Source organism: Rhipicephalus microplus, chromosome 4, assembly GCF_043290135.1.
Source record: "Rhipicephalus microplus isolate Deutch F79 chromosome 4, USDA_Rmic, whole genome shotgun sequence".
In the NCBI taxonomy this organism is placed as follows: Eukaryota; Metazoa; Arthropoda; class Arachnida; order Ixodida; family Ixodidae; genus Rhipicephalus; species Rhipicephalus microplus.
Window position 1 is genome coordinate 114455975 of NC_134703.1, and position 22808 is coordinate 114478782.

The 22808-nt window shown below is 46.4% G+C and overlaps 1 long non-coding RNA gene across 1 annotated transcript; it reads left to right on the top strand.

Moving 5' to 3' along the window:
* Positions 1–20131: 20131 nt before the first annotated feature.
* On the top strand, positions 20132–20533 carry LOC142813985 (uncharacterized). The gene is made up of 3 exons (XR_012894761.1): positions 20132–20194; positions 20260–20364; positions 20420–20533. It is a non-coding gene; the product is annotated as an uncharacterized LOC142813985 (long non-coding RNA).
* The last annotated feature ends 2275 nt before the right edge of the window (positions 20534–22808 follow it).

Sequence of the window (22808 nt, forward strand, 5' to 3'; positions counted from 1 at the left end):
CCTTCCCATCGCGCGTTTGCCTTTTCTTAGAATTCAATCTGTTACTCTTAAAGGCCAGCAATTGCTTTCTTAACACGCAGTGTGTGCTGCCAAATGCATTGATCACCCATAACAGCACTGACAACATTCCGCATATTGTCCAAATTAATCGTATTATTAGCTGTGTGCGCCCCATGCAGGTGGCTGCTGCACACCCCTTCTGATCGTATGCAATTGTCCCCATGTCAGAATTCTACAATATGGTGAAACGTGCGGATTAGCAACCCTGGCCAACGCAGGGCGACCGCGCGGTGCTCGGTGGTCTGGCGCACCTGCAGCCCGGCCGACAAGTGCCGGTAGAGGGCGTCAGGCTGGACAGCGTGTTCGCGCCGCCCGACGTGATCGCGGCTCGCATCGGACTCGCTCACTGCGTACCTGCGACACCGGGCGGTCACCTGCAGGCGGACCGCGTCGACGCGTGGGCCTTCTGCACGCTGGTGGCCGAGGCACTCACCTGCCACTGGAGGTGGAAGGTGCGGCTCGAACGAATGCACTGTATACTCACAGAGAGAAAAGGAGATATATTATAGCGTTTGCCTGTGCAACGTTCTCAACCAACAAAAAGAACCGCTGTAAAGTTCAAGGTATGACGTAATCTTGTGTGGTCTGGAATAGGCGTGCTGATACTAACTCCAGAATGATTGTCAGCTAGGCGTGTTAGTAAACGTTCATGATAGTGAAGCGCTACAAACAAGGGAGACCTGCGTTCTTTTAAAGTCTCCGTTTCTTCACAGTACAAACTCCAATATGCCTACGGCAGCGCGCATCAATAATAATAATAATAATAATAATAATAATAATAATAATAATAATAATAATAATAATAATAGTGATGAAACGACAACACAAAGGGAGACAAGGACGTCAGCGTTTTTGTCCCTATTTTTATGCGTTCATCCCCCCCCCCCCTAGTTTTTGATTTGCCATCGTATTGATTGCCATGCATGCCCCTTTGCTTCTGTGTTTCATGACGCCAGCCAATGCACGTGGTGCATCGCGCCAATCGAGCCCAAATGTCCGAAAATATTCGATGTTATTTCGATGTCTTTTCGCATAGCTTAAGCGTGCAGACGCAAACAGCCTAGTTGATCCTAGATAGAGCATACATGATCACTATAGGAATAACGCTCGAATGTTCCAACGCCGCATGCATAAATGTCGCCGTGCCTTGCCGCGAATCACAAGTATCGACGGCCGACGCCCTGTTCGCCGCTACTGTATACTTTGCTGTTGTCAGACTTCACGTTACTCGGCCACAAGTTGGGAAAAAGTAAGAGTTTCATCTTGGACATGCACTCCGCCTGCATGCATTGATCCATGTCACAACCATATTATGAACCAGGCCACCGAAATGCTGAGAGGCCAGAAATGTCTATTTCTGACCCCTCATCATCCGTCCACCCACACACACGCACACGTAGGTGGGCGAAGACCATTTAAATAAAGTGACATTTCGTCCGCAGAAGCTTAATTGTAAACAGGGCTCACATCAGGGAAGCAAGGGAATTTTTATTTTGGTTATATTGCTGTTTCTAACTACAGATCGACATCTTCGTGGTACTTACATTGGATTGCGAGAGGGAAAAGGTGATTTTGTAATTTTATGGTAATTCGTCAGTCGTCACGCACTTTGCGAAAAAGTATAGCATATATACAAAGAAGAGTGACTATGGTAAGACTTACACCTATGAGAGGTCAGAGTCGCCAAAAAAAGGGGAGGTGGGGGACAGGCACTTTCAAGTGTTTTACGCCGCGGGATCCGCTAAGAATTTCACTGACGTACTCCCATCACGCATATGACGTTTTTAAAATTGACATGAACAGGTTAAAAATAAACCAGAAGAAAGAACTTCGCAATTTTGGGAGACCCGGCTGTCGAACCCATGACCTCTCCGTCTGCGGCGATAAAGGCCGGGTGCTAAACCAGACACAGCGCAGCCGCGTATGGGAAGAGCATAAGTCAGACGCGCCTTTTATACCTTTCACACTTCTTTTTGTCTGGAGAAGTGCCGCGCTACGGCACTAACTAGCACCGACAGAGAACGCTTAGGTAGTCTTAGCAATGAAGCCTTTACTCAGAACTACGGCAAAAATGTTCCTTGTAGATAATTTTACATTTTCAGGAAATTTTCAGCCATCATTTAGGACGTAAGGGAAAAGATGAATATTTGCGTGATTGCAGGAAATTTCCGTAAGGTTAAATTCATCAATGAGGACAGATTTATTGTGGACAGAGTTCACCTTCGGCTTCTGCAGGCGGTTCGGACGCATGCAGAATGGAAGGATGGGTTTCGAGACTACTTTGATATTTCTGCGAAGCATCGTCTATTTCACTGCTGGTGTGGACTCCATGCACACTATGTGTGCTGTACTTACAGCACAATAGTTGAGAAAATCAAGCTTTTGTTGTGTAGAAACACAGGTGTTAGTCTTGATTGCAATAGTTGTAAACACGTCACACATGTATTTGTGTGTGTGTGTGCGTGTGTGTGTGCGTGTGTGTGTGTGCGTGTGTGTGTTAAGGGGTGCGCGTATTACAACTAATGTACAGTGTATGCGGAGGATTCTACCAGCTTATGAAAAAAAAAATCCCAAACTAAGGGAATTATCATTTATCTCAAATGCGAATTCTTCGGCGTAGTACGGTACGTCACTGCACTATATACGGATTGGCGCATCGATGCCACCATTCGAACGGACGCTTGCATCCGGGCGCCCTACCAATGCAACATCTTACTCTGCACAACGAAGTGTTGCCTCTACTCTTAGCTCCGACAACGTTTCGGGAGTCGGGAGCTTACCTTTGAGTCCACGAGTGATTTGACTCGGTAACAGCGCAGTTACGCGACTTCACCTTCGCGTTGTGCTAGAACATGTGCAGCTTCCATATGCACAAACATTGTTTATTCCGCTATCTACTGATAGCGAGAGCACCAACTTCGAGGACTGCTAAATTAAGCACCGCCGGAAGGCAACAGCGTCGACGGGCGGATGTCGCGCAAGTGCGTTTGGTGCAGCGAGGTACTCGCCCAAGGGGAGCACCAAGCTTTAACGCGTTCACAGCTCAAGTTTAAAACTTATCCTCTCGCGTTTAAGAAGTTTAGTGCATCGCGGCCCAAGTGTCTGCCGTACACACGCCGAGGCAGGACCAAAATTTCCGCCAAAGCGGCCTACCATCAGGACGCCGCTGGTAGGTCACTTCGCTGTAGCACCCTTCGCTGTAGCGGACCGAGAGTTCACAAATCGATTTAGAAAAAATACGTTCAGTTTCACTTGTACGCTTTGAGATTGGTGGAATTCGCGCGATGCTCCCGGATGCGTGCAATACAGTGTCTCCGAAAAATGCATCGAGGTCCCTAGTTGCTGCTTGACGTGATAGACCAGAAGTGTCACCAGCCCTCAACATGTGTGCGTCAACGTCTAAGGGCAGTGTAGCTACTAAACACTAATATAGCTTATATAAAAATGTGCAACAAACGTTCAACTACTCTCAAGACATGTTTCACTGTATAGGGTTTCACCCAAATTTCTGTATCAGAGAAATCAACCCTTTATATAGCAGTGTACAATGAAGCTTTTTTCAGCAGCGTAAAATGAAGAGTCAGAATACAAGATTATCGAAGTGCGTATATTATGCAAACAGCAGCAGCTAGGAAGTCGTCCAAACGAATTAAGTACAATGCAACGCTAAAGCCGGCTTATGCTATCGTGGCTTCAATAACAGTACGTGTTCGACAACTTCTGGTTAATAGATACCGCCATCAGCGAGTGAAATAGTCTTTCGAGTGGTACTAAACATGAAAGTCGAACAGAACAGCTAACGCTGATACGAGAAACAGAACCGTAAATGAGGGTAAAAGACAGGACAAACAAGGACGTCGCTGTCCTTGTCTGTCCTATACATTTGTCCTTCGTCTTCAGTGCCACTGGTAGAATCAGCGTCATCTAAGAACGAACTAGCTCTGGTGAATACAATATTGTGAGATAACTCTTCGCCAGAGGGAACAGCCTTTCCTAAAGTTTATATACCTGACGTATTTCAACTATATGGTTGCAGAGACAAGACTAGTAATGTAACACCACGCGATCACCTGAGTACCTGCAGGTCCGCAAGTTTCTGGTGCTGAGCAAAAGCCGCGACAGGAGCACGGCCGAGAGGCTGTCCCTGCTCGCCGACTACGTGACGAGCCGCTTCACGAGCGCCACCTGCCTGCGTCGCTACGTGCACCAGCACTTCCGAGGGGCGCTCGTGGAAGACGACGAGGTCGCGGCACTGGCGGCGCTGCTAGCGCTGGGACTGCGGGTGGACGCCACTGCGCGGAAGTCCGTGTCGGTCATGCGCGCCCACAAGTACTGGCATGCCCCGCAGGCCAGGTCGCCCACTAGTGAGTTACCGTGCACGTGCGTAAGCGCAGTCTTCAATTTGTCAGAGGAGAAAATCAAGAGGAGGACTTTGCAAGCGAAGCTTCTTATGAGGTGCAGATTCTGGTGGCGGCATTTTTGTAGGTTAAAAATTCGGCACCGACGATCATATACTCAAGAGTGGCCTTCGGAAGTGCGACGATCACGTGTCGATGATCTCTCGATCATGGGTTTTTCAGTGACCCACCGTTTCCGATACGGTAACCTTAATCAAGGTGATGTCATTTCACATTACCTTCTTTCGTTGTTGCCTTCATACGAACTCATGAGCTTTGGTTTTGGAGTCATCAGGCGCTATGCTAAGTGCGTTGGCAAGCGCTTACGCCATGCCTGCAACCAATCATCGCCGTTTCCATTGCACTGAGAAGAGAAAGGAAAAGAAAGTAAGGGGAAAGAAAGAAGGAGAGAGAAAAATAAAGAAGGTTTGTCACACGCACGCAGCCAGGTGGTTATCATGTTGCGAAGTGGGCTTGTGATCGAATGCGTGCGCACACGTCTTTACGCATTTGCGCACGCGTTGCTAAACGGAACGCAAGTGACAGATCACAGTACCATGAGATGCTAATAGTAGTCACTGATTAACATTCTGTTCAGCATGACAAGAGAAGATATATTCGTAAAATTCCGTCAGTGGATGCATATGACGTCCCGGAACATTACAGAATCAGCGTAAGTCTAGCTATGCAAACCGCAGCTTGGAAGACTTTAGTAAAAGTGATCTAGGACGTGAAATATGCCAGGCAGACGGCAAAACAAGACGGGGTTGTGATCGAGTGCAACAGTAGAGAAAACGGCTGTTGATCGTGATTCCGCGACCGGATGTTCGTAGGAGTGGGCATTGTGGCCTGAGCCAACAGTCGGTCGAACAAAACGATGACGAAACAATGAGAATAGAGTTGGCGCGACAAGCCTTTGAGCCAATATGTCACCTTAAAGCGCGATATGTGATAAAAAGCTAGCTTAAGACCATGGGCACCACCACCTAGAAAATGTTTTACCTGCGTGCGTCTATATGAAAATTTACTTTGGCTGGTGCATGGCAAATCGTTCATTTTCTTGCGAAAATGGCGACATCATTTCGGAATGGACAGGCGTACGGCCAGTGACCAGCCTACTCGTTCCAGTGCGCCAGCTCTTCAAGTCACTCATACATGACAGCATTGGGTCCACTCCAGCTTCATGCAGCGGATGTCTGCAGTCGCATAACTCGCACGTGCACTTAGGCAGTGTCCACGAAAATCAATTTAGGGATGAAACGTTCACAAGGGGCCAGTCTTGAGTGTGTGAACAATTGCTCGTGGATTACGCGTTTCATTAGTCACTGTTGCAGTAGCCACATGATACGGTAACCCACGTTCACATGCGCATATATACCGCAAAACAAAATGAATAAAACTCGCATAGTCCCTTACGCATTTGCCTGAGACAGCTCGAAGGTGACAGCCAACTTTTTATTCTCAGTCGATTTTATTGCTCTCCTCCCCTTCCACCCAAAGCTTTCTGCACTATACGTGGTCTTAAACTGCCCCGAAGATCGGGGGCACTGGATACGTTCTGCACTTCACATGGTTTCGCAGAGCGTCCTAGATTGGCCCGCCTTCACCAAAAAATACTTCTATGTGATGACGTCACAGTGACTCAGGACCACGCCAGAATGTTTCTCACCCTGTGACGTGATGATGACATCATCACACGATGACCTTTGCCTCACTCGCGTTGATGCCACCGACGGTCACACTTCGCGTCTATGTATCTTCCACCTTAAAATTTATGAAAGTAAGAACAAACAAAGCCGTGCGTATTTACTGTGAACTGTGTGCACTAACCGATTGTTCGCTCGTGCAGCGCCTGTGGAGAACGCGGTGGAGTCATCGCTGGACAACACGACCACTTGCACGTGGGATGGGTCCAGCGCCGAACTGCCTTACCGGCGGGTTTCTGGAGACGACGAGGAAGATGACTCTGAGGATGACGAGGAAGACGAAGATGGAGCTGAAGAGCCGCAGCATTCAGACACCGGCAGTTCGGCCGCCATGGTGCTGCTGCCGCACGGCCCTCCAGCGTTGCACCGAGTGGACGGACAGTCGCCCGGATCATTGGCTTCCCGCACGAGAAGGTGGCTCGCTGTCCTGACCGGACGGCAGCCCTCTTAGTCGAATGCATCGTCGTTGCTTGAATTGTTTACAAGAGCCGGGACGCATTTCAAGCATCTGGCGTTACAGAGCGGTGTCAAATTGGCCTCGACATTTATATGGACGTGTTGATAGCCGTATTACGTGCGTTTGAACTTGCGAAAGCTTCGCCAAACGCCTTCAGTTAATTTGGATCTTATGCTTCCTTCACTTTAACCGTTACACTTTGAAAGGCCATGGTCTGTTCGAAGCCAAATTGGGTACCGAGCTCACCAATTCTTGTATACAGCTAAGATTATTAGTGTATCTCTTAAGCTTTGGGTGCCCCTCAAGCCAGAAAATCGGCCAATGTACAGAAGAACGCAAAAAGTATCAGATCAAATAACTTTATTTATCATGGACTTTGCTCTGCAAATTCTATGATAAAAGACTAAATAGCATCTGACCATTTTTTCTTTAAGTTGGGGCAGCTGCGCCCTATATAGGGCGCGAAGACCGAAGCAGCGGAGCTGTTGGCGCTGCTTTGCTGCTAATCACTTTCACCTTTCTCACCTTCGGTTATTCGACACTATTCAAGAATATGTCATGATTTACCCAAAGAGTTACCTCAATTCAACTGGAGAAGACTGCGGCGCTGCGATCGTTCAGCGACCATGAGAACTATATAGGTATGACATGAACTTGCCTATAGTGTTCGTGCTTGCGGGCGGTGAATCGCACTTGTGGCTTCGTTTATTGCCGTGTTTTAGTTTTGTTTCGAATGAAAGAACAAACCGTTTTGAACTGCATGCGCTGATTTAAAATGGTTACCCTAAAAGGTGAAGGTGGTGCAGCGTAACTGCCGAACATTTGCCAATAGTTGTTTCGTGAAGAATCAGCTTCAAGCCACGCGAAGCCAGAAGGAACGCAAAGCATGGAGATTAGACAAATCCGTGTACTACCCATATTTCTCATGCTCGCCGAAGCGCCACGCGTTCCAGGTTCCATAAACACTAGCGCCAGAGTACCCCTAGTGTATATTTTGGAAAGTCTATGAATTTGCCATGGCCTCGTTTACTTTCTCTCCTCACCATTCATTCCCTACCCGTTGCAGTTTGTCTATAGTGATACAGTTATGCTTGTGCTCTTTTCTGTATTTCTTCCCTTTCTTTCTATTTCTGTTTTTATCTTTCTAATAACAGTAATTGAGAATCAACGTCCCAAAACCACTATATGATTATGAGAGATGCCGTGGTGTAAGACTCCGTAAACGTAAACTATCTAGTGTTGTTTATCGTGCACTGACATCGCACAGTACACTGGCCTCTACCATGTTTCGGGGGGCCGGCACTTTCACCCTTGGAATCAACCTTGCCTCCCTAATTAACGGCACCAGTGATGATGGTGTGGCGACAAGGTTCTTTTGAGCCCTCTTCGTGAACGTTAAGAGGCACCGGCATGTCGAACTAAATTGATTGGTTGGCATATTTGTCAATAAAACGGCATTTGCAAAATTTTCAGATCTGCGCGACGAAATGACGTGGCACTGCGTGCGTCTGTCTTTCGATGGATTGAGGGTGTTTTTGGCCGGCAAAGCGAATGTCCGGAGTGGCACCGTAGACTCTGTGCTTGTTCGCTTTGAAATCGGAACTTGATATCTCATTTTCTCTCGCCAGCTCGCTTGCTTACGCCTGCATCAGTTTCGTGCTCACGGTCAAATGCATATGGCCCGCTACAGTCGAACCAACTCGGTCAAATTGAGTCATGTTTCCGGGACCGCCCCATTCTTCGGGCCGCAAAAGCTTTCTTCGCTTTCTGCTGGATCCGAAGAGCGCTTATTTTTGTCGTTGTTATCGGCTGACTCATTTAGCCGCACTGTTGCAGGTTTTCTCGGAAACTGTGATAGGATTTCTTTCGAAAGCAGCCGAGTACTGTTTTCGAGGTCCTGGCAACACGGTCACACGTGTGCGCATAGGTAAGCTCACTCACCTAAACGAAAATCGACGCCTTTTGTTCCCTTGACGTAGAAAGTTCTTGTCAACACGCAAAATAATTACTTATGCGAAATTACGCTGTAGAGTGCCGAAAATAAATTACTACCTGCATAGAGCTGGTCTGGATCTTTCCCTTCTTTGCTCCATCTGTAACAAGGATGACAAAATCTAGCATTATTTTTTATCGTGCACTCGCTTCAAGTCTCCGGGGAAAAGCATTCCTAAAGCGGCTTTTAATCGAATTAGATTGGACTTCAATATTTCTAATATTCTCTCCCTGGGAGCCTCCCATTAGGTGATTGTCACCGGGATATCTGTTCTGCTGTACGAAGATTCTTTATCGAATCAAGGCGGTTTTGATTGCAAATCTCTCAATTAGTAAAATTTGATTTATTCTAACCTTTCTTTTTAAAAATCATTAGATTTAAAAGTATACATGTGATCCACTGTACCTAGTTCTTCTTCTTCTTCTTCTTCTTCTTCTTCTTCTTCTTCTTCTTCTTCTTCTTCTTCTTCTTCTTCTTCTTCTTCTTCTTCTTCTTCTTCTTCTTCTTCTTCTTCTTCTTCTTCTTCTTCTTCTTCTTCTTCTTCTTCTTCTTCTTCTTCTTCTTCTTCTTCTTCTTCTTCTTCTTCTTCTTCTTCTTCTTCTTCTTCTTCTTCTTCTTCTTCTTCTTCTTCTTCTTCTTCTTCTTCTTCTTCTTCTTCTTCTTCTTCTTCTTCTTCTGCAGTGCTGACCAATGCATGGGGTGACTTATGAGATCTCGATGGTAACGAAGCCACACCATCGCCACGTGGTGAATCCAAAACCGAAACTTCAAGCACAGCTTCATTTTCCGAGTAAGATTTTGCTTGGATCCACAAATTTATTAGGAGAAAATTCGTAGTGCTAATATTAGGGAGCTTATAATAGGGAGCGTATATGCGAGCTTTCACGGTATCTATCAGTATCTCTCAGTATCTCTCAGTATCTAAACTAAATGCGTTTTCACTGGGTACAAGCCACGTTTAGAGCTGATGTGCTGCTATCTGAAGCGTGTTATACTACATAGATAGGAGGCAGTCAGTAAGAGGTCACACAAAAGGGAATTTGCCAGTTTTGCTATTCAAGGAGCCCTGCAACACTTTTCCGAGCTATAACAGAACAGCCTAACTATTACTGCATCACAATTCACATGCCGCAGATACCTTTTAGAATCAATCAAGAGCGGCGTTGCATGTATTCGTCCCACGCTTCAAGAGCTTTCTCGCTCCTTTCGTGCCAGTGAACGCCCTGGAAACTATGCGAGGAAGGGGCGATGACAGAGGGTTAAGACCCTTCGCCAACGTACATCGTAACCTTGAGCAGATTGTTTTTTTTTTTTTTTCAATGAACATGCGGCTTCCTTTCACCGTAATTGTAGGCGGGCCCGTGGTGGAATTTTATGGCAGCCACAGTAAGTGTGCAGCTCAAATCAGCCAACCACTGTGTACCTGACAGAAATTAGGGCGCATTTCGCCATTTGTTCAGAGGAGAGAGAGAGCGCGATTTTTAGACCACTTCGAGAATAAATTGGAAATTCTGGACCGTGTGTCATGCTATAATGTTTGGCTATAGCGTCCTCTCGGGATCTTCAACTAAACCGATCAGCATGCGTTTTTGTATTGTGCTCAAAAAGTGTTGAAGTGTCTCTTTAAATATTTGTGTTAGTGTATGCTGTGTGTACACAGGACACTATCTTATGTGCATCTTTACACTGTACTGTTTTTAACATGGATTAGTCCCCCACAGTATTGTGGTTTTTGGCACATAAAACACCTAACGTTGTTGAGGTTTTCGTCTTTTGCCTTCCAGTGTTGCCGGGTGCCTGGACGGGCACATTCTTTAGCTTGGCACTGTCTCGCACAAGACAGGCTAAGGACGTGTGGAGCTAGGGGCGTTCTCCTTCTCATTACATATATTTTTTAAAGCGTGTTTGTGGTGGTGGAAAAATATTTATTAAGAAAAGCACTGAAAGTTGCACTATGAATGCACTTGGGTGGCCTCCTTATTCCAGACGTCCGCTGTAGGTCACCGCTACTCGGACGCGCGCCACCAAAGAGCGCTGAGCGTCGCAGATGAAGCAGCCAAGCAGGAGAGCCTCTACCGAGAGGCGAGGTTGCGGTTGCTCTCTGTAACCACCACGAAAACAAATGTCACCTTCCAGGTGGCGTCCAAATCTCACGCAGCGTAATGTCTGTAGATGAAACAAGTTTCCAAGTAGCGACAACTTTCCCTTTCCTCCTCGCCTATGTTCTTGGAGCGCCCCTAAAAGGTTCAAAACTTTTATCAAAAAAGCGAATGTTTGGGTTCAGTTGCTACAGTGAATAGATGTAAATGAAACAAAATCGAATGAAATGAGTCGCAGAATAAATAGCAACATTTATGAACATAAACGGTACAAAACAAGAGCAAGCGGGATGTGCGTTACTGAATTGGCTACGATGTGCAATTCTATATTTTACATCACTAGCCATGGCGTCTCGCGTCGTACATCGTAGTTCGTCCAGTTATAACTAGTCCAGTTCTACGAATGTGTTTTGATCGTGCTGTGATACAGTTGTGAGACGCTGTGTGAGCCAGCGCGCAAACAACCGGACGCGCCAGTGGCTGACAACAAAAGAACATTTATTAAATCAGCATATGGCCGAGGAGGGGAAATGTCGTTAGTGGCGCTAACGATGCTATGACGCACGCAACGACGTCATAGCCACATCTCCTTTTTTTCATGAAAGAAGATGGCTTGACTCAGCACTCTTCAACAAACCATCGTGGCTTTTTGAGTTTCCTGGTGCTACGCCTTAGTGGTTGGGGTGGTGGTCCCGGGGGCTGTGGCGTTGTACTTTCTGTAGAGCTGTGGACTCGTATGTGCTCTCGGTTGCGGCGGAACTCTTCCCCGTCTTCGTAGGCCACGATGTATGATCTCAGTGTTGGATCTTCAGAGACTACATTCACTGGATGTCACTCGGAAATTGCGCTGTTAAACACTGTGACTTCGGATCCAGGACGTAAACATGCTACGTCTCTTGTGCCTATGTCGTAGTACGTCTTCTGCTGCTGGCGGTTCTCCTTGAGTCTTGTCACCACTTGCTTGTGAGGCAGTGTCTTAAGCTCTAGTAGCTTGGTGTGAACAAGCAGCTGTGTTCTTGTTTTTCTTCCCATCAGTCGCGGTACTGGGGACTGCAACAGCTTGTCTCTAGGAGTGTTTCTCCACTCAAATAGGGCGTTGTAAAACCCTGCGGTCCCTTAGACGGTCTTATTAAGAAGTTTTTTTGCCTCTTGGACAGCTTGTTCCGCCCTCTCATTGGACCGTGGATAGTGCGGACTTGATGTGCTGTGCTCGATGTCACACTGACTCATGTATTCAGCAAATTTGCGGCTGTCAAATGGTGGTCCACTGTCGCTAATAAGCTTACGACCATGAGTAGCGAAGACAACTTGGCAAAACATAATGACGGATTCAGCGGTCGTGCGCTTCAAGCGTCGAATCTCACAGTAAAACAAGTAAAAGTCGAAAATGACCCCGTATTCCTCTCCCTCGTGGCCGAAAAAATCGATGCCAACTGTTTGTCAGAGTAGTTCGGGTATTTCGTGGCTGATCATCGGCAGTCGTTGGTTCCTGGGCTTATGTTTCCTGCAGATTGCACATCGATCTGCTTTCTCTTGAATGACCGCTGACATGCCAGGTCAAAACATACCATCTCTGGCACGTTGCTTCATTTTTTCTGCTCCTCCATGGGCTGCATGCAAAAGGTATAGTACATGGTTACTCATGCTGCTGGGAATGATCAGTAGGTTGGATTGGAAGGAGATATAATCTTCGACATGGATCTCGTCACGGTATGGCCAGTAAGCTCGAATTTGTTCAGGGACTGACCTTTTGTCTTCTGGCCATGTGGTACTTGCGTCTTCTTTCAGGGTACATAGGTTGTTGTCTTGACTTGTCTCACGCTTGATCTGCTGCAGTTTTTCGGTGGAGACTGACCACTCTTGCACGGCATTTACTTGGAAATGTTCTGCTTCCGGTACTTTTTCTTTTGACGGGGACCGAGACAAGGCATCTGCTATAAACACCTCAGTTCCTGGTTTATGCATTATCCGATGCGAATACTTATGGAGTGTCAGTCACATCCTTTGCAGACGTAATGGACACTGGTTAAGCAGTTTCTTGAAGATCGCCTCGAGTGGGCGGTGGTCACTTTCCACTGAGATGCTTGGCTGTGCGAAGACATAGTCGTGAAATTTGGTGCATCCATGTACAATGGCTAACGTTTCTTTTTTTAATTTGTGCATACTTCTTTTGTGCTTCTGTTAGAGAGCGAAAAGAGTACGCCAAGGGGGGTGCGTTCTGCAGGATGACTGCTCCTACTCCATGTTGGCTGGCATCTACTTGTAGCATAATGGGTTGTGTCTTGTCATAGTATGCCAGGACCGGTGCTTATGACAAGGCTTTTTGCAGGCTCTCAAAGCTTTTTTGCTGCGCATCTGTCCATACCCCTGCGTTGTCCTTCTTCAGTAAATCTCGCAGTAGTGCACTTATCTCCGACATGTTGCGGCTAAATCTGACAACAACGTTTACCATTCCCTGGAATGTCTTGAGTTGCTTGGTGTTCTCTGGCACTTGAACCACGAGAATTGCTTCTGCTCTTTTCGGGTCTATCGAGAGTCCTTGGTCAGTCAGCCTGAACCCAAGATAGCGTACCTCGGTTTTGCAGAAGTGACACTTGGCCTCGTTCAGCTTGAGGTTCACTTCTTGGCACCGTTGCAAAACATTTCGCAGACGTCTGTCGTGCTCCTCCTTAGTTGAACCCTATACTAGTATGTCATCATGACTACGTCGATGCCATCAAGACCTTGAAGTGTTTGATGCATTGCTTTCTGGAAGACTTCCGGTGCTGTGGGAATTATAAATGGCATCCGTAGAAATCGGTATCTTCCGTATGGCGTGCTCAAGGCACATAATTATGAACTGGGCTTGTCAAGTCAGATTTGCCAAAATCCAGTGGCAGTGTCTAGCGTAGAGAAGTACTTGGCAGAGTCTATCTTGGTCACGACGTCCTCAAGCGTCGGCATGTGGTAGTGTTCTTGTTTGAATGTCTTGTTAAGGTCAAAGAGATCCAAGCAAATACTTATCTTGTCTTTTTTTTTACCACAACTACCATTTGACTTGCCCTTTCAGTCGGTTCGGTGACAGGCGCGAAGACTTCATTTACTTCCATTCTGTTTAGTTCGGTCTTGACCTTTTCACGAAGAGCCAGTGCAACGCTACGGATGGGCTTGACTACGCCTTGAAATCCCTTGTGTAGGTTCATGTGGTAAACCACACCACGCAGCTCCCCGAGGCCTTTGAATGTGTCAGCAAACGGTTTTGCCACTTCATAAAGTTGGTTCTCTGTAGTTGTGAGAGTGGCCACAAGTTGGATGAGTCCTACCTGCTGAGACAGCTCACCACTGAGAGTTGTTGGCACGCGTTCTTGCACAGCGAAAAAATGTGCTTGAGCAGATCCATGTTTGCTTGTAGCTTGTAGGGTAACTCTTCCCATTGCCTTTTTATTCTGCCCAAAAAACGTGTTAAGCGACGTGTTGCTTGCTTCCGGTTGCGTGCTTGTAACTGCTTTCAGTTGCTTAAGCGAAATCATTCAACAGTTCGCTCCTATGTCTAAGTTGCAGAGCACTGGCTTGCCCTCAATCTCGATCTCGGCCTTCCAAATTCCACTCGTTTGCATGTGAGTTTGCGAGACAGCATGGAGAAAGTAATTTTCTTCGCGTTCGATGCTATGAACATTTCTGGTTTTCATCTGGGTCACGTTTTTTTTGCTGGGCCCCTTTGACCGACAGACGCTCGCGAAGTGGTTACGTTTCCCGCAGTTCTTGCATGTCTTACCTTCTGCGGGGCAGGATTGACTCTTGTGGAACGCGTATCTATAGTTCATGCATGTTTCATCGTTTTGGACGAAGTTCACCTCTTCAGGGCAGTCCGGGAGTTTGTCAGCGTTGCCGTGATTCCCTTGGGTCGGTCTCTGTATCTCTTCTATTTGCTCCTTGCTTTGTTCTCTCGTTCGATAAATTTCGACGAGCTTGCGAAAATCTGGGTTGTCGTTGATTAACTGGCTTTGTAGACGCTTGTCTTTTACACCTAGGATGATGCGACTCTTCAACATTCTCCGTTCAAGTAGCCCAGACTCGCAGTTGCGAACGACGTTCAGAGTTCTGTGAGCCATTCATCGAAACGCTCTCCCAGCTTTTGATCTCTCGTGCCAAAAACAAAGTCATGGTACGCGAGGTTGACGACGTGCTTGCAGTGTTCTTCAATTTTCAGGGGCGAAGCTTTTTATAGCGGCACCCGTTCGTACCTCGTAGCCGTTGTAGTAGTGTGTAACAAGTAAAACATTTTGACCTCTAAGGTGGTGCCAGTAAGAGATTTCTTCTGTGCGTTGTTGAACAATAAAAGATGGTGTTCAATGTACATGCCAATGGCTGCTAAGGGGGAATGAGAGACAGGAGAATTCGGCTTTTAGTTAACGCGCACGCTGCGAATTTTTTATTGTTCAACAACGCACAGAAGACAAGAAAGGGTTGCTACGTTATACTCGCTGGGCGTAACCTCCTATGTTTTAGAAAGGTTTAGCGAGCGTTGGGCCGCAGTGCCATGAATACAGTGAACTAGTATATACATGAACTTGAAGTGGTTAAAGGTGGGAAGTAGACACGAAGCGCAAGCCGTAAGAAAGTGTGCGTGTGCCTCCTCTCGATCAGTCCTTGAAATGTCCGCTGGATGGCGGTGCTTCTATATGAGGAATATATGATGAAAAGATGCGAGATGGTGGTACTTGGAGTGTTGAATAGGTGGACGAACGGACACACAAAGAGATGCATGTACGGGTGCACAAATGGCTGCACGGACGGATGGACGCATGAACGAACGCAGGAGCGGATACATGGACGAAAGCAGGGACGGACGCACAGATGAACGTGCGGAGCAAGCACAGACGCACGCACGGACGGTCGGATGGACACACGGTCGGCCACACAGACGCACGCATGGATGGACGGAAGCAAGAACGAATGGACGGACGGATGCTTCGCCCCGCTATCCATCATTCACTCCGTGGATATGCTACCATTGTTTTAACAGCTTGCCTGCACCATTACGGTTCGCTACGGCTTCAAAATTAAACGTGTGGTAAATACTCCGTCACTATTCTCCAATAATGACGAGAAATGTTGCCGCTTAAACTTATTTCGGCTTACCGGAGAGTCCAGTCACAGTGGCGTAGAGCTTGTATTCGCTTGTATTCGTAGAGCTTGTATTCGCGTGGAAACTTTCACAAAGTTTCCACGCTACCCAAAGATCTTGCGTCGTATACAGGGGCTTCGGTGCTGGGAGCAAAGACGTAACAGTTTCTGTAGACATGGCAAGGCTGCATGGGTGCTTAGATGTCCGGCGAAGGCTTCTGGTTAGGCCGAATGAGCTAGGCCTACTTCGTCGGGTCTTCTGACACCATGTGAAACGCTGTGCGAGTCAGCGCGCAAACAACCGGACGCGTCGATGGCTGACAACAAATGATCATTTCTTAAATCAGCATATGGCCGAGAAGGGAAAATGGCGCTAGGGGCGCTAACGATGCCATGACGCACGCAGCGACGCCATAGGCCACAACAGTGAACGCGCTTTTTACTGAATCCTGTCAATGACCACAGGGCGTGATGTTGTGACGAGGGATTACAGTCGGCTTATGCACACGCAAGGAAAAAACCACGGCGAGACCAGTACGAACGCTTGACAAGCCGCACTGCGATGACAGTTTTTTTTTTAATGTCCCCATTTTGACAATCGTGATGCCAGATGATTCTGGTGTGGTGCGCGGATCTTCCTGAAAAGTGAGAGTTCTACTGGTGAGGTGTGCTGAAGCAGCACGTTTCGGCTCATTTATGCTGCGTTCTGGTCAACTGGTCAAGCGTGAGATGTTCCTGAAGGTGCGTTGACTACACGGTCCAGCTGCTCTGTATACGTGCATACGCACAAGCATTCGTAACAACTGGCATGCACTAGACGCGCATCAGACGCGCTCCGGGTGTTTCAATAAAAACCGACAAATAAACTCGCTTCGCAAATACGCGTCGACGTACGTCCATAGCTACACTTCACGGTGTGCTTCATTTCGGATAGCACAAGGTAGGTTGAAGAGAGCTAAACCGCTTTCTGTCGTTTTACGGCAACCCAGTATTCTTGAAAAACTCGGATATTGCATTGAACGAAATCGCGAAACAATCTTGGCCGACTTAGCGCCAACTTGAAACGCTCTTCCTATTCAGTTTATGTCCTGGCTACGATTTCGTCTTTGGTCACGGCGAGAATCCGGCTGCAGCCATTTGCGCAAGCGTACTCGTTTTGTACCTTTTGCATAAAAATAATAAATAACACCACCAGCCATTTGCAAGATCACGTGCAAGGAATGGACCAATTACAGACGCGGATGGCAAAGGAAAGGAGCGGTGAGCGAGAGAGTAAGGAGGACGGCATCGAGAACAATGAGTGAAGGAACCTTGGAAACTTGTCTCACCTAGGGACCTTACCCATAGAGAAAGAAGAAGACAAGAGAGGACACTTCGCGAAACCTGGCCTCAGGAAGTGCATCACGACTACGTAACGAACTAGTGCTCTCACCAAACGTCAGAGGACGCAAGCGCAAAAAAAACAGTTATAATCAATGCAACAGAAATGTTTTTACAAAATAATAATTATACGTCCAAATCTGGTATGTTCTTTATACATAAAAACAATTTATTCAACACACCTTAGGCGATTATTTTTCTTCAGCCTTACTGTCATAAACACCATCCACCCAGCGACAAGCCCATGCATGACTGACAGCGGGAAGCTTTCGTCGCTTTCGTCAATGTCGGCTGCGTCGGCATTTTCGTGCGTGAGATAAGAGGTGAGGCACGTTTTCAAGCGAAGCTTGTTGAATGACATGTTGTTGGGCTTGTTGGGTCATTTTTTCAGAAAACGGTTACACCTGCGCGAATAAGACACCATGCAACAATCATGGAAATATGCACCCACACACGTTGCGCTTCTTGTGTGCGAGTTTGTTTCTTACGTGGCGTCTCATTCACACAGTTGTAACCTTTTTCTGAAGCTTGTAAAGACGGGGAGGTTCGCTAAAAAGAAAGTTTGCGGCTCTATGCGGCGGCTAGACGGGAACATTGTGCAACGTATGCAGTATAGCAAAGGCGGCACGGCGTCAAGCCGAGGCGACGCGTGCTGCGTCTGCCACGGACGCGAGTGTCTGTGCGCTGAGCATAGCTGGGCAGCTAGGTCATAGGCTCGGTGGCTCGGTGCAAAATATTGAGAAGCGTTCGCTGGGCAACGCATGCTTCACGACGCGTTTCCCGAAGGCTCCGAACACGAATAACTCTTGGTGTGCCGGAGGCAAATCTGGACTAGCCAAGTGGCCATCATCTTCGTTTCTTCGCTAGCCTTGTGCCACTAGTGCAAGCTGCCCACAAATTTTTTTGACGTTTTCAATATAATTTTACCGCACAAATTTCAACTACGATTTTTCTTCCCAATGTAATGCTGATACTGCGTACGCATGAAGGTGTTCTAAAGTTCCCAGGCCGCGATACCATTGCATTAGAAGGGATAGCGGTCTGGAAATTTCTGAAGATCTTTGTACGTGGTCTTGACGTCTATCTTTGTAAATCAGAGTTTTATGGGTCAGAGATGTATCACTGGTTTTGTATTGTGCATCGATTAGCTAATCATTCAAAGGGGTTTGCTGGTACACTTATGACGTGCACATATCTTTTTCGTAATTTGACAGCGAAGCATCCACTTACTAACATTTTCAGACCGCGCTGATGCCATGCCGTCCGGCGGTCCAAGCTACGGCAGCTACTGCTGTGTATCATGGTGCTTCAACAATGGCGGAACACACAAGAAACCTGGGTTGAGTTTCTTCCGCATACCACGAGACGGCAGGTGTGTTAAAGCTTTTGTATGGTTTGCATGTCTTTAGGCTTACTGTTCGTTTGCTCAGTGAGGGTAACAATAAAAAATCACTATTCAAGCACTTCCCCTTTCAGCTGATAGTTCATTGCCAATGCAGGATGAAAGCATAGATGCAGTATGCTGGACGCGATGATCTCCTGAGTAAGCCGGCCAGCCTATTGTACGCAACGTACAGGGTTTGTAGCGACCATTTTACTGCTCAAAGTTTCATGGACCCTGGGCACACAAGGCTTACAAGAATGGCTGTTCCCAGTGTGCAATCAGCTGCACCATGTAAGTGATTGACTGAAACTCAAATATGTGCAATAGCAGCCACTTCTATTCAATCAGTGGCGACAGTTAACCGCGAAGATCTTTGTAGCCGATGGAGAAACCTCACTATAGAAGTAACACTTGGAAAGTCTTAAATTTTGTGAATTGTGGGCTATTACCTTCCTAACAGCAGCTTTACATTTCTGTCGTTTTTTGATGCTCTTGACCTGCGCAACTTGTTTTGAAAGACTTTAAAGGGCTATTTCACGTTATCTTCAAGCCTGAGTGCACATGTACATATACCTTTCGTTTTATTTTTTTTATATTTATTCACAATACTGTAAGCCCTGTCGGGCTGTTACAGAGTGGGAACTACATCATACAATGACAATTCTAATTTACCAACAAAAGATTCAACTGTGTCTACATTCTCAAAGAAATCGGCGGCAAGACAGTTCCAGTCGACAATCGTTCTGACAAGAAAAGTGTTTTTAAATGTGTCAATTCTCGGTGTGTAGGGCATAATTACGTGTGGGTGATTGGTTCTTGATGAGACTCTTCCTGGGGGACGCAAATAGAGAGAAGGGTTTAAATTGAGCTTATTGTTGTAAAGCTGATATAAAAACTTTAGTCGAGTGATTTTTCGGCGAATGGCAAGTTGAGGAAGCTTAACCTCAGTGAGCAGGGTTGTTATTGACTGCCTCCTCTCATAACCGGAAAAAATAAATCGCGCTGCTAGCCTCTGAACACGCTCCAGTTTATCTATTTGATATTAGTGATGCGGATCCCAGATCACACTAGCGTATTCTAAGGTAGGCCGAACAATAGTTTTGTACGCCTGAAGTTTAACCTCAGGAGGAGCACCTCTTAATTTACGTCTCAGTAGTCCAAGTTTCCGCTGCGCTGATCCGCAGATATTGTCAATATGTGCATTTCAATTTAGTGTATCTGTAATTGTCATACCAAGATATTTAAGATTTCATCAGTGAAAGCTGGCACTGTTGATAATTCCAAAAATCACAAATTACTTGTTTCCTAGTTGGTGCCTTCTCTTTTCTTCCACGTTCGACCAATTTATGCGTTTGAAAGAGCTGTTTAAGTTTCCCCATGCTACAAGATTTGTAACTTGTACCAACTGCACATATATGCAGGTTCTCTGAGCGTCGCTTCAAATAGTGACTGTGACATGACTGCAGAAGCTGCACTGCAAGGTGCGGATGAGCTTCAGTTTTTGTTATTTTAAGCCTCTTACTGACACATTGTCGTAATTTCATTTCTTCAGGACCTGCGGTAGAGGTTTCAAAAAGCGGCTCCCACACATTGAGGTGCCCCGATGAGCAGGGTGCGTTCAGTGTCGCGATTTCTTTTTTTTTTTACCCAATTTGACTGTTGGCCAAACCTCTGCAGGTGGCAGCTCCCTTGTAGCTGGTGAAAGAATTTCTGCTGACTTCGTCTTGCCGGAGAAAACCTTAACCAGTCGTTCAGCTGTCACAAAAGGAACTTGTGTGACCGGTAAGTTGTACGTTCACTTCAACACCAGAGTGGATTGATATAGAGACTTCCCTAGGCCGCTCGCAAAATTGTTCCGACAGCACTGTCCGAGGCACTGAACTAGCTTCACAAGACCCTCCAGAAGACGTCTCCGCCAACAGCTCCACGCCTGAGTGCCCTAGAGAAAATGGTGACTATGCTTTTATTGCAGCTGTTTTTAATGTTCTATTTTATGTTTAGGACATTCTGAGGAAACTATTCTCAAAAAGACACTACGTGTGCACTTACAAAATGTAAGGGTGGGCTCTCAGTGATTTTCATTTTTTTTTTGTGCATTGTCAACATTGTGACTGGTTTGTTTTTACGTAGTGGAATCGAAAACTTTGAACCAAAGAAAGTTGTGCACCTTGAGTCTGAAAGAGCGAGGAAAGTGCTCGTATGGGATTAGTTGTTCTTCGCTTTTACATCCATTTTTTGTTTATTGCAGTGCATTCCTGTGTGCCTGCGAATATGTCTCCATCAATGAAGTACAAGCAAACCATTAAACATCTGCAAGCCAAAGTAGCAGCACAGCGGAAAACTATGAAAAGACTGCGGAGACAGCCTCACCAAGCACCGTGATCGACTTCAAAGGCCCTTGGAGTTATCCGACCGCACGTCACCGAGGAGGTTTTTAAACTTCTTTCTGCACATGTTCGCTTGAGGCCCAAACGCAAGGGCAAGCGGTTTCCCGTGTGGTTCAAAAAATTCGCTCTTCACTTAAACTTCCGAGGTCCGCGAGCATACCGATTTCTGGCTCCATATATTTCTTTGCCCTCCCGGCGTTCATTGAGGAGGCGGCTAGCTAATGTAAAGATGACTCCAGGCATAATTCCAGGAATCCTTTCTTTCATTGCAACAAATACTCAAGCTTGGAATGAACGGGACCGAGTGTGCGCTTTAGTTTTCGACGAAATAGCACTCAAAAAGAATTTGTACTATGATGCTGCAAGAGACGTTGTCTAGGGTTTTACAGATGATGGCACTCATCGCACTTCAACCATTGCTGATCGAGCACTGGTTTTTCTTCTTGTTGGTGTTTCGAGAAAGTAGGTTGAACCGGTTGCTTTTACTATAGGGCACACATCAACACCATCATCTGTTATGCATAACTTGCTGGTGTCACTCATTTTGGAGCTTAGGAGCAAAAATATTGCAGTGAAAGCAGTCATTTGTGACCAGGGCAGTTAAAATGTAAGTCTCGCTAACCAACTAAGAGTGACTGTAGCAAAGCCTTTTTTTGAAGTTAATGGTGAGCAGGTGTATTACATTTTTGATGTTCCGCATTTAATTAAAACAGCGCGCAATAATGTCCAAGCACACAAGTTATACATTGGGGATGACATCGTTAACTGGTCGCACATTGTAAGCCTTCACCAATCCTCACATGAGTTGCGGTTGCGATTGGCTCCAAAGTTGACTGAACGGCACGTTCACCAGAAAACTTTTTATAATATGAAGGTCAGCAGAGCAACTCAGGTCCTCAGTGCATCAGTTTCGATTGCTATCACGGCAATGGTGTATGCGAAGGTGCTGCCTGCCTCGGCCATCACTACAGCTCAATTGTGATCGTATGGACAAGATTTTCGATGCCTTGAACAGCTCGAGTAAAAAAAAGAACTTCGTCAAAGCTGCGGCATGCAATCATGAAAAATGATTCATAGCTGATTGACTTCCTGCGAGGCCAGCTTCCCTGGATTGCATCATGGCAGTTTGTTGGCAGACGTCAACCACAAACCATCGTAGGTTGGCAAATTACAATTCAGCCTATTTGTCAACTATGGGACGACCTCTCCAAATATTACAATTTTGAATACCTGTTAACACGCAGGCTTCAACAGGATCCTCTGGAGAACATATTTGGCTACATTAGGCAAAAACAGGGTTGCAACCCTAACCCCAATGTAGCACAATTTATTTGTGGCCTGAAGCACATCTGCATAAGAAAACTCTTCAAGCTGTCAGAATACGGAAATGTCGAGGATGATGAATGTGACCTCCTCCAGGAGCAGCTCTCGCCATTCTCCCTCACCAGTGCGTCTCTTGTGGACTTGTGGATAATGAGGAGTGTGCACAGCCACAGCCTGACGACTTTCCCGCTCTAGACGATCTCTCTGAACTTGCGACCAACATTCACTCCCATATTATCGATGACTCCGCTGCATATTATGTAGCTGGTTTTCTCATCAAACACTTCCTTCGGAATGCATGTGACGGTTGCAGTTGCCCACAGTTACTGAAAGACGACAGTGAGGCGCTAAGGGTACCCACCAGTATTTCACAATGCTTAAAGCATACCACGTCCCCAGCAAACTTTTTGGGAATCTCACTGTGCCATCAGAAGCAGCTTTTGCATACGTACAACTTGAATCTCACTTTCTTGCCATGATTGAGGCCACTGCAGATCACCTGAAAGTGTGCGATGT